Source organism: Colobus angolensis, unplaced genomic scaffold, assembly GCF_000951035.1.
Source record: "Colobus angolensis palliatus isolate OR3802 unplaced genomic scaffold, Cang.pa_1.0 Scaffold124, whole genome shotgun sequence".
NCBI classification, from domain to species: Eukaryota; Metazoa; Chordata; class Mammalia; order Primates; family Cercopithecidae; genus Colobus; species Colobus angolensis.
In genome coordinates, this window is record NW_012113586.1 from 7,646,410 (window position 1) to 7,658,185 (window position 11,776).

Genomic DNA, 11,776 nt, shown 5'->3' on the forward strand with positions numbered 1-11,776 from the left:
TCCCGAGTAGCTGGGACTACAGGTGCCCACCACCATGCCCGGCTAATTTTTTGTATTTTTAGCAGAGACGGGCTTTCACTGTGTTAGCCAGGATGGTCTCGATCTCCTGACCTCGTGATCCGCCTGCCTCGGCCTCCCAAAGTGCTCGGATTACAGGCCTGAGCCACTGCGCCCGGCCTGATGTAATGATTCTAAAAGACCCCCATGACAAAATATTTTATCTTAAAGATTGTACTTTTTCTTTATACTTAAAGAAACTGAGTTTCTGATCATGGCAATCATTAGATGGGAGGCCTCAGACAAGTCTTTTAGCGTCCCTGGGCCTTAATTTCCATTTCCGTAAAAAGTCAGGAGTGCCTTAGAAGATCTCCAATTTCCTCTCCACTCTGATTTCTCACCCTATGCTTCCTAGTTCATTTCTTCAATGTTGTGTGCCTCAAATCAGGAAGAAAATCTGGCAGAAGAGCAAGAATTTTACCTGTATTATTTTATTATTTTCACCAGCTCACCCACCCACCCTGTTTCTATTTTTCCAGGTAAGAGCCTTGGAGTTGCTTTTGATTTTTCCCTTTTATGTACTTTAGACAAATTATGACATTAATTCATAAATACTTATAGAACACTTCCAAAGTTTTACTAATTACTTCTTCTGCAGATATTGTCTCATTTGATTAACACAACAGTTCGGGCTAGTAGGTATTATTTTTAATTTATCTGGCGAGGAAACCAAAGCCCAAGAAAGTTCAGTGAGTTAATTGCCCAGAATAACACAGATAGCAGTTATAGGACCAGATCTTCTTCTTTTTTTTTTTCTTTGCACTCTGTCACCCAGGCTGGAGTACAGTGGCACGATCTTGGCTTACTGCAACCTCTGCCTCCTGGGTTCCCAGTGATTCTCCTACCTCAGCCTCCTGAGTAGCTGGGATTATAGATGCGTGCCACCACACCAGGCTAATTTTTGTATTTTTAGTAGAGACGGGGTTTCACCATGTTGGTCAGGCTGGTCTTGAACTCCTGACCCCATGATCCGCCTGCCACAGCCTCCCAAACTGCCAGGATTACAGGCATGAGCCACTGTGCCTGGCCTATTTATTTATTTATTTGAGATGGAGTTTCTCTCTTGTTGACCAGGCTGGAGTGACCAGGCAGCGTGATTTCAGCTCACTGCAACCTCCACCTCACAGGATTACAGGCATGCGCCACTACAACCAGCTAATTTTGTATTTTTAGTAGAGACAGGGTTTCACCATGTTGCTCAGGCTGGTCTTGAACTCCCGACCTCAGGTTATCTGCCTGCCTCGGCCTCCCAAAGTTCTGGGATTATAGGCATGAGCCACTGTGCCCGGCCTAGGCCTATTTTTTTTTTTTTTGCATTTTTTCGTAGAGACAGGATTTGGCCATGTTGGCAAGGCTGGTCTTGAACTCCTGACCTCAGGTGATCCACCCACCTCCGCCTCCCAGAGTGCTGAGATTACAGGCGTGAACCACCGTGCCTGGCCAGGACCAGGTCTTCTGATTCCGAAGTCTTCTTTTCACAACACTAAAATCTATTAAGGCAGATCCAGGTTTTGTAGGGCCTGAGGTATCTATATTTTGATGACTATCTATCTTCAAGGATAGGAGTACAAAACTGCAATACAACACAAAGTATGATCCTGTTGAACACACTGTTAAGGCCCCTCTCAGAGCCTCCTTGGGGTCTATTCAAGGGAAGGGCCTCTAGGGTTAATCTTTAGGGTTAGGTTTCATGTAGTGTTTTCTATATGGTAAGAGATTGCAAAATAAATACTAATTTTTTTTTTTTCTTTTGAGACAGAGTCTCACTCTGTTGCCCAGGCTGGACAGGCTGGAGTGCAGTGGCACCATCTTGGCTCACTGCAACCTCCACCTCCTGGGTTCAAGCGATTCTTCTGCCTTAGCCTCCCAAGTAGCGGGGAATACAGGCGCGTGCCACTACACCCGGCTACTTTTTGTATTTTAAGCAGAGACAGGGTTTCACCATATTAGCCAGGCTGGTGTCGAACTCCTGACCTCATGATCTGTCCACCTCGTGTTTTTTTTTGTTTGTTTTGTTCTGTTTTGTTTTTTTTTTTTAGATGGAATCTCACTCTGTTGCCCAGGCTGGAGTACAACGGTGAGATCTTGGCTCACTGCAATCTCTGCCTCATGGGTTCAAACAATTCTCCTGTCTCAACTTCCTGAGTAGCTAGTACTACAGGCGTGTGCCATTACGCGTGGCTAATTTTTCTATTTTTAATATTGGCAGGGTTTCACCATGTTGGCCAGGCTGGTCTCAAAATCCTGGCCTCAAGTGATCCGCCCACCTCAGCCTCCCAAAGTGCTGGGTTTACAGGCTTGAGCCACCACGCTGGCCTGCAATAAATACTAGTTTTATTATCATAATAACCCTGAGGTAGGTATTATCCTTGTTTTACAGAGTTGGGAGTCAGGCTTGGAAAGGTAAAATGACTTGCCTGAAGACATAGAGCTGGTAAGTGCAAGAATCAAATTTGGAACTCAACAGATCTGGCTTTCAAGTCTATATTGTCAATCTACCACCCTATGGGGCTCTAAGTCTATATTGTCAATCTACCACCCTATGGGGCTCTATAAGCCTGCTTTTGAGGTTTCCTGAGATTCATCTTATTTAACCACTTCTCACTACATTCCATAGAACAGGGCCTTATAAATGTACATCTAAACCAGACTCAGGATTCTGTCTCTCTAACTTAATTCTGCTTACCATCTACCTGAATGTTGCTGCCACCCTAGCACTGCTCTTGTAAGTCCTGGCTGCCCCAATGACCCGAAATGCCTTCCCTTTCTGTAAAAAGCAATTACTGAATTACTAGTAGTACTTGGCCGTGGATGCCATACTGTCTTCTAACACACAGAACTGTTCTTGGAAAGCACATAGGACCTCTCAGGACCTGATCCTCCAATCTGTACCCTTCTTCAATCTCAAGCTCTTCATTTGCAAAACAGAAACCATAAGGCCTACCTCCCCGGGTTGCTGTGAGAATTGAGGGGGAGGGTAAGTGAGGGGGAGGGTAAGTGAGGCGGTGAGTCCTGGAAGGGAGGAAGACACGAGGGAAGGGCAGGGTCCTGGCAAGCAGCAAGTGCTCAACAGATGTTGGTTAATTTGTGCCTGACTCAGTCTCCCCCAAAAACTTGCAAGCTCTTTGAAGGCAGGGGCCTTGCCTCATACTTTTTTGGTATTTCTCAAAAGTCCTGGACATCAGAGACACTCCATGGTTATCTGATCACTTCAACACACACGTTGGTTATCCGGTCAAAGCGGCTATTACGATAAAAACAGGCTCTGGGGTGTGACTTCAATGCTGGCCGCTGACAAGCTGGGCCGTCTGGAAAGTTACTTCACCTCTCTGAGCCTCGGGTCCCTTATTTACAAAATGTTCACGGCAGTGCCCACTTCACGGGGCTGTGAGGATTACAGAGGCTAATCCGGGTGAGGCGCATCAGCCCCAGCGCCGCCTGCCACGATTCTCTCCGGCCCCACACACGCATCGTCCATAGGCGTCCGGCCTCTGCATTCCCGCTTCTCCACGTGGCCGCGGTGCACACCCCAACCCACCGGCCAGTCTCCCCACCCTCTTACCTGCTCTTCTTTCCCGACTCGTCTTTAATACCCACCAGGCGCCAACCGCCGCGGGCATGGCTCTGTGGTGGCAAGTTGCATGGGTTCTCCCTTCAGGGCCTCCCGATGAGCCTACGAGGTCGGTTCTGTTACTGTCGCCACTTCAGAGGGAGGAAACAGGCCCAGAGGGTTGGGGAACTTCCCGAGGTCACTGAACTGGTGTCAGGCCCGGATTGGAATCCAAACACATCCCAGCCCGTGCCCGGCTCCACAGCGCCGGCCCCCGGCGTCTTCCAGGGTGCCAGCGGCACCCGCATCCATTCAAACGCTGCCCAGTCCCCACTCCTCAGTCGCTTCCCGCTACTCCGCGCGCTCGTCTCCCCCCACCCGTCAGGGTCAGGCCTCTAGGTGACTTTTCCTTTTTCTCTTGCAGAAACTGAGGGGTGAGACCGACATTTGTGTTCCAAACGAGGGCAGGTTGCCTAGAGCTCGTCAGACAGGGACCAAGGGGCGAGTCTGGCAGGGTGCGATAGCTCCGCGTCGCTCTGCAGGGGCGCAGCGCGCGGGTCGGACTGGGACGCCGGTCACGTGGCGGGGAGGGGGGCGCCGGCGCGCGCGGGCGAGCTAGAGGGCGCGCGCGGCTGAGAGCGTGTGGAGATGCGGGCTACAGTTCGGGTGTCTGTGTGGCGGGGAGGGGGCGGCGGCCGGGAGAAACGACTCCGCCCCCTGTGCGCATGCTCGAGCCCCGGCGGTTATAAGGCAGCCTCGCCGGCCCGACCAGACAAAGTGGTGAGCTGCTACGTGACTGGCTGGCTGCGTAGGTGCTGGAACAAGTTAACGAGGCAGCGAGCGAAGGACTGGAGTCGGACCCTGGGCCCCGTGGAACTCCAGCCCGCGCCACCACGTCACGCACACGCTCGGCGGTGCGATCTGCGCTTATAACGGTTAGTTGGGTAACAGCCGGCGGCACGCGGCGCGGACCCCACGGTGCCCTCGCTGCCCTGATGGGGTCGGAGGGGACCTCCGGGGTTGGGAGACTTTGTCTCCGGGGGAGGGAGGCGGCCCAGCAGAGGGCATCGTGGTCACAGGCAGCCGCGTGGCCTCGGACTGCAGTGCTGGTGAAGGAGACCTTGAGGCGCTGGGGACAGCGCCTCTCTCAGCCGAGCCGCGGGCCTCGTGGTCATATGCCGGCCCCTGGCCTGGCCGAGGAGTTGGGTCGTAGTGCCCGGTGACGTTGGGGAAGTCCCTTCCCCTTTAAGTCTTCAATAGGCTCCTCGAGAGATGCTTTGATCTGGAAAAGGGATAACATGAGGCTGCTTCACGTGGTACCTCCAGACTCTCCTGGCCGCTTCTGTTCCAAGGGAAGGGACTCGGGGCAGGAATTATTTATGATTTGTGACATTGTCCGCCCCAACCTTCTTGGTGCCCCGATTCTTGCCCCACGTGGTGACTTGCGAGAGTGATGCGGAGAGCCGCATTCCCCACAGCCAAGGCGTGACTGCAGGGTTCGAGTAGACTTTGCGGAGGGGACGGGGCAGCCCGCAGACTCCTGGGAGTGGTGCTGACGGGGGCTCTTTGTCATTCAACCTGTGGCTGCCAGCATCCGCCGCAGCGCCCTTCTACTCCTGGACTTAAGGCGGCCTTGTTGAGAGAAATCTGGAGGATAGCGTTTACACTTGGTCCGATGCAAGCTTTTTGTTCCAAGTACGTCTTTTTTTTTTTTTTCAGCATGCGTTTTAACATTTTATTACTTTGTCGTGACATATTTGATGGAACAAGCAGTTGCCAAAACTAATCTAAACCAGGAGACAAACTTGTTACTACTTTAGTCTTTCCTTGGGTTTCCAGTTAACCCAAGGAAACTGGGCTGCTACTGATAACAGTGAAATGTTTACACGCTACTTTATTTACTGTAACTTACTATAACTTGTTTTGATTTTTTTTTTTCAAAAATTACTCTGGTTTCAACAATTTTTTTATCTCAACCACCAGACCGGTGAGGTGATGCAAAGACTATGTATCTTCAGTTTTTTAGTTAGGTGTTAAATAGTACTCATAAAAGCAAGTCTTACACCCTGGGGCACAACTTTGCCTGCAGATTGCTATAGAAATGACCAGCAATTCAAGATATTTAGCACTGAAAACACGTAGTGAGTAAGATTTATTATTTACACAGAAGTTGAATATATTTCAGTAATTAATTTTGGGTTTAGGTAGATGCTGTTGTTTCATCAGATTGCAGTTACCTTTGTGAAATATGCAAGTTGATCTGAGGAGCATTTTGTAAGATTTTTATATAGATTTTGTAATATTTTAAATAGATTTGAAGGTTTAGTTGTGCTTAACGGGGTAAACTTTAATGTCCTTAAACAGATTAAAAAGGAAAAAATTCATCACTATAGGATGAAAACAAATGATTAGTGTTTCATTAATTTACATCTTTTAGCCTTCAAATATTAGGGCATATATTAGCCCTGGAAAGGATCCTAATGACCAGCTGATAAGGATCCCTTGTTTTACACATAAGGAAACCGAGGCTGGAGGGATTAAGTGATCTAACACCTTAGGTCTGAAAACTTGTTATGGTTTGGTGGGAACTATGTGTGTCATTGAACTCATTTTTGTTAGATTGGCACTCCTGAGTTTTCTTTAGATTGTAAATTAGGATACAAATTATCTCAGCCTGAAAATAGATTTCTCAACTCCTTGTGTTCTGCATTCCCATCGTGTTTTCAATTCACTTTACAATGCTCAGTCCTATGCAAGATTAAGATCTCTGTGTAAATGCCTTCATAGCTGTCTTGTTTTTGTTGCAGTTGAGAGGACTAGGAAGATGAAACTTGGGTATGAGGAAAACAGTCCAGGTTGTTGTGAATTTTGTATGTTCAGTTTGTTATTGCCTACCAGGCACCATGAGAGACTTAGGATTCAGCAGTGAACAAATTTCATCACTTGCCTTCCTAGAGTTATAGTCTAGCGGGAAAACAGGTAAATATATAATTGCCACAGCAAATACTCTTTACAAACAAGTAAGGACTGTTATACTAGGGTAAGTACAGGTTCCTGTAGGAACAAATACTGTATTGTGTAGGTGTGAGAAGACACCCAACTTAGTATAGAAGCAATTTGGGTAGACCTCTCTGAGGAAATACTGTTTAACCTGAGACTTCAAGGATGAAAGAGCTAGCCAGGCAAGGCAGTGATGATGGGTGGAAAGAACATTCCAGACATGAACACTGAAGCTACACTTAGAGGTACAGGGTGTAATGCAAGAGCTGAAATAATTTTACCAAAGCTAAAGCATAAAAAAGTCTAAGAGAATAGAAAGAGATAGAAGTTGAAGAGATAGTATGAGAAAATGGAGGGCCTTGTAAGCCATTTTAAGGAATCAAGGAGGGTAAAAAATTTAAAGGAATTTTTAAGGAATCAAGGAGGGTAAAAAAATTTAAAGAAGGCTCTTATCTTGAAGCTGATTGAAAGCAGTTTAAGGATTTTCAAGCTGGGCACTGGTGACTCACGCCAACACTTTGGGAGGCGGAGGCAGGTGGATCACTTGAGGTCAGGAGTTCAGGACCAGCCTGGCCAACATGATGAAACCCTGTCTCTATTAAAAATACAATACAAATAATTAGCTGGGTGTGGTGGCATGCTTCTGTAATCCCAGCTACTTGGGAGGCTGATACAGGAGAACTGCTTGAACCCAGGAGGTGGAGGCTGCAATGAAAACTGAGATCACACCACTGCACTTCAGCTCAGCTCAGGCAACAGAGCAAGACTGTCTCAAAAAAGAAAAAAGGATTTTCAGTGGGGCTGGGGATAACCTGATTGGATTTTGCGTTTTAGGAACATCACTTTGTATGCAATGTGGAAAACAGGCTGAAAGGAGGCATTGGAGTGGTGTGAGACCACAGTGATGGACAAGACAGGATTTGGTGGAGACCAGATGTGGGAGACTGGGAAAGTCAAAGACGTTAAGGATATAACGTTCAACATGTTATATACTTATATCCTTTCTGGCTTGAACGAATATGAGTTTATTAGGTGGTATTTGTTTGTCTCCGTTTAACCAACAGGGACACTAAGAAGTTGCGTGACTAGACCAGGGCTGCTCAGCTTGTAAGGCTTGGAGACAAAATTCAAACTGTTGTTTTCAGTTTTTGTTGGCACCCCCTGAGAATGGTGTTTTTCTTTTTAACCTTTTGAACAGTTAAGTATGGAAAATATCAAAACACAAAGAATTGAGCGACACGATTTATCTCTTCCCCTATCTAATTTCCCCAGACCCTACTGGATTACTGTGAAGCAAATTCTGCAAATGATTTCATTTGTTTTATTTCAATATAGATATCTGAAAGATAACTCTTGAGAAAATCATAACCACAATGCCATTACCCTACCTTTAAAAATTAACATCACCAAATATCCAGTCAGTATTCAAATATTCCTCAGTTGTTTTTAAATAATTGGTTGGTTTGATTTGGGATCCAAACAAGGTAACGTATTACGTTTGTTTGGGATGTCTCTTAAACTTTTTAATCTATAGGTTCCCTCATCTTAATTATTTTCCTCGTAATGTATTTTCTTTGTAAGGTTGGTGCAAACGTCATTGTGGTTTTTGCCATTACTTTCAATGGCAATTTAAAAACCACAATGACATTTGCACCAACCTAATATTTGTTGAAGGAACCAGGCCATTTTTCCTCCAGTTTCTCTCATCCTGAATGTTGATGAATATGTCCCTCAGGTATAGATTTAACATGTCCTAGTTTAATATGTCCCTCTATCCTTTGTATTTGCTGTAAATTGGTAGCTAGATTGAAGACTGAACAAATTTAGTTCAGGTTTGATTTCCGAGTGGGAGTGTTGGGGGAGAGGACAAGTATAATTCCTAGATATTGCTGTGTACTTCCTTCAAGAGGCATATATTTGGTTATCCCTTTTTCTACTACATTAATAGCCTGTTTTCATTATTTCACTAGTGGTTTGCAAGTGGAAATAATTATGGCTTTAATTCTACCATTTATTTTTAATTTAACTAGAATACCTCTATAAAGAGAGGTACAATTTGAATAGGAAGGACAAGTTAAAGTTTATGTTTTAATACAATATGGTATGTTATTGACACTGTCTTTTTCTGGAAATGTATTTAAATGTATCGAGGTATGGCCTCTTAAAAGGCCACTATTTTAAGTTTTAAAAGTGTTTTTAGCACTTGATGTTAACATTTCAAATGGCTTTTAGTATTTAGAATATTTAAAAATTTTGTCCTTAAATTGATGGCGTTTCTTTTGGACTTTCATGCTCTTTCTTGGAGGACTTTGCTGTTCCCACAGCTTTTAGGGAGTATCTAGTAGAATCACTACTAAATCCAAATCTCTAGCTATAAAAGGATTCCAGATTGTAAGTTCCTCAAGGACAGGGATTGAACAGTCTTATTGATGATCTCCTTTTCTAGTTGCTTCCTGGGCATTTCAAACTTAATATGTCACTTAAAGCTCATTATCTCTGCCTGTTCTCAAGTTTCCTTCATCTCCAAACCTAGTTTTTTTTCTTCTGATTCTACCATTCTTGAAGGTAGCCAGGCTTAAAACCTCTGAATCATCTTAATATTTCTCCTAGTAGGCCCCCCTGCCCTACCACATGCAGTTTCTGCCAATCCCTCGTCCCTTTTGTTATTTCTTGTCCAACCCCCCACTTTTCATTTGTAATACTGCTACCTTGTTTATATATTTTTCTCTTTGCAGGGAGGGAGTGTTACAGCAGATTTTTACAATGAATGGAAGGACTAGTTTAGGTGGCATGTTTGGTTCCTAGTGTCATCCTGAGAAGAGTATATAAGTTATAAATCTATGAATTATACTTTAAAAATTTATAAAATCACTCTGTTGCCCAGGCTGGAGTACAGTGAAACCATCATGGTTCACTGCAGCCTCTAACTCCTGGGCTCAAGCAGAGCCACCTCAGCCTTTTGAGTAGCTAGGACTACAGGCATGGGCCATAATGCTCAGCTAATTTGTTTAAACATTTTTTTAGTGTTAGGGTCTCGCTGTGTTGCCCAGGCTGATCTCAAACTCCTGGCCCCAAGCCATCCTCCTGCCTTGGCATCCCAAAGTGCTGGGATTACAGGTGTGAGCTACCCCACCTGTCCAGCAATAACAATCTTCTGGGATCACAGTATGCACAATGATAGGAAGGAAGGGTTCACATCCACCACACCAGTGAGGCAGCTGCATGGGCTGAACCATTGAAGGGTATCACTGACCGTTTGTCTTGCAGAGTAAGATCCAATTCTGTTGGTTATCTACACTATCATGTTGCTAATCACAACTCATGATATTGTTGGAATCTGACTTAATTACAATGACTTGGCCTTTGTATAGAAGAATTTCCTCAAAATGTACTGATATTATAAGCTATATATTTGATCATTGGTTGAAAAATATGTCCTCCCTCTGATTTTGCTCTTCCTATACAAACCTTTTGAAGATTATTGAATGAATGAAAATCTGTACACTGCTCTGGTGTGTTAGACTATTTTGGAGAGTAACAGGGCCTTTATAATTTGTCTTTTCGAGTTTTGGGAACCAAAACTTATGTTTTTACTTTATTGACCTACTCTTCTCTTCCCGTATGAGAGGTTTTTATCCTGGGTCTGCATATTGATTCCCCAAGGTCTATTGAATTCGGGGGGTCTGTAAACTTGTTTGGGGGAAAAATATTACATCTTTTCATTAATCTCTAATTAAAACTTGGAATTTCATTCAAATATGAATATAGGCAACAAACGCATGGTTGTATTAGCAGTACCTGTGACTTTGTCACCAACAGAAATCATGTACTTCATATCATAATGCAGCTGTTATAGCTATCTTCAAATTGTTTAAGCTTATCACTACCTCAGAATTACTGTGGTTATTAGACCCACTGCTGGATCTTATTTTATTTTTTAAAAGCACATTGTTAATTCCAGTTAAAGCGTTTTGACAGTTCTATCTTTGCATTTTATTTTGTGCATTTAAAAACATTATTCTGGCTGGGCATGCTGGCTCACGCCTGTAATCCCAGCACTTTGGGAAGCTGAGGTCAGTGGATCACTTGAGCCCAGGAGTTCAAAAGCAGACTGGGCAGCATGGCGAAACCCTGTCTCTATTTGTTTAAGAAAAAAATAAAATTATATTAAAAAAAGAAAACATTCTGACAAGGGTTCTGTAGGAATCCCTGGCACCAAAGAGTCTAAGGACCCCTGTTCCTAACTTCTTTACTTCTGTTCCAAGGTTAGAATGAAGTTAGCCAGAACCTATGAAGCAACACAGCACACAGATGCTGATGTCACAGGATTTTACAGAACCATGATGACATTCCTTGGTTATTGACTTTGTTTTATTTACTAATCATCATAAATTCTGACCTCACAATGAGAGGGAACAAAATATTTGTGTATATGCTAAGAGAGAACAAAATGATTTTCACAAATTAAGGCATAATAATTTTCCTTCGAGGCTGGGCGCGGTGGCTCATGTCTGTAATCCCAGCACTTTGGGAGGCCAAGGCGGGTGGATCACCTGAGTTTGGGAGTTCAAGACCAGCTTGACCAACATGGAGAAACCCCGTCTCTACTAAAGATACAAAATTAGCCAGGCATGGTGATGCATGCCTGTAATCCCAGCTAGTCGGGAGGCTGAGGCAGGAGAATCGCTTGAACCTGAGAGGCGGAGGTTGCAGTGAGCCAAGATTGCGCCATTGCTCTCCAGCCTGAGCAGCAAGAACGAAACTCCATCTCAAAATAATAATAATAATTTTCCTTTGTATTCAAGAGGTATATGTTTATGTTTCCAAAGGAGTTCATCTTAAGTGCCGTAAGTTAAATGGAACATTGGGTGTCTTCACAGACTTGAGGGATTTTCTTGTCCTGTTTTGGGTGTGTTCACAACCTCAAATGTACTTAAAATTGCTTCATACCTTGTCTTCAACAGGTCACTATTAGTGCAGGCCTTTATTTTGCTCAATTGGAAAAAAGAGGTTGATGAACCTAAAGTTTGAAATACCTGCCCTGGAAATTAGAAATGCACATCCTTACTTCAGTCTATTGTGTTGTATGATGCTGTTGTTAGTATTTACTCTTTTTTTTTTTTTTTGAGATGGAGTCTCGCTCTGTTGCCCAGGCTGAAGTGCAGTCGC

General features: G+C 44.3%; 1 protein-coding gene and 1 long non-coding RNA gene across 3 annotated transcripts in view; one reads left to right on the forward strand and one right to left on the reverse strand.

Annotated features, from left to right (window-relative positions):
- LOC105505341 overlaps positions 1–4,171 on the reverse strand; it is an 18,388-nt gene extending 14,217 nt beyond the window's left edge. The window contains exon 1 of the long non-coding RNA XR_001000729.1: positions 2,850–4,171. This is a non-coding gene — a long non-coding RNA (uncharacterized LOC105505341). The remainder of the gene's footprint in view (positions 1–2,849) is intronic.
- A 53-nt stretch (positions 4,172–4,224) lies between these two features.
- The window catches only part of SLC16A1 (solute carrier family 16 (monocarboxylate transporter), member 1), a 50,832-nt gene continuing 43,280 nt past the window's right edge, over positions 4,225–11,776 (forward strand). Inside the window, exon 1 of one of the 2 annotated variants that reach the window (XM_011933146.1) lies at positions 4,225–4,542. The gene's annotated coding sequence lies outside the window, so the exon portion shown is untranslated. Of the gene's footprint in view, positions 5,303–11,776 lie in introns of both variants that reach the window. The other variant, XM_011933147.1, reaches the window with a different exon arrangement.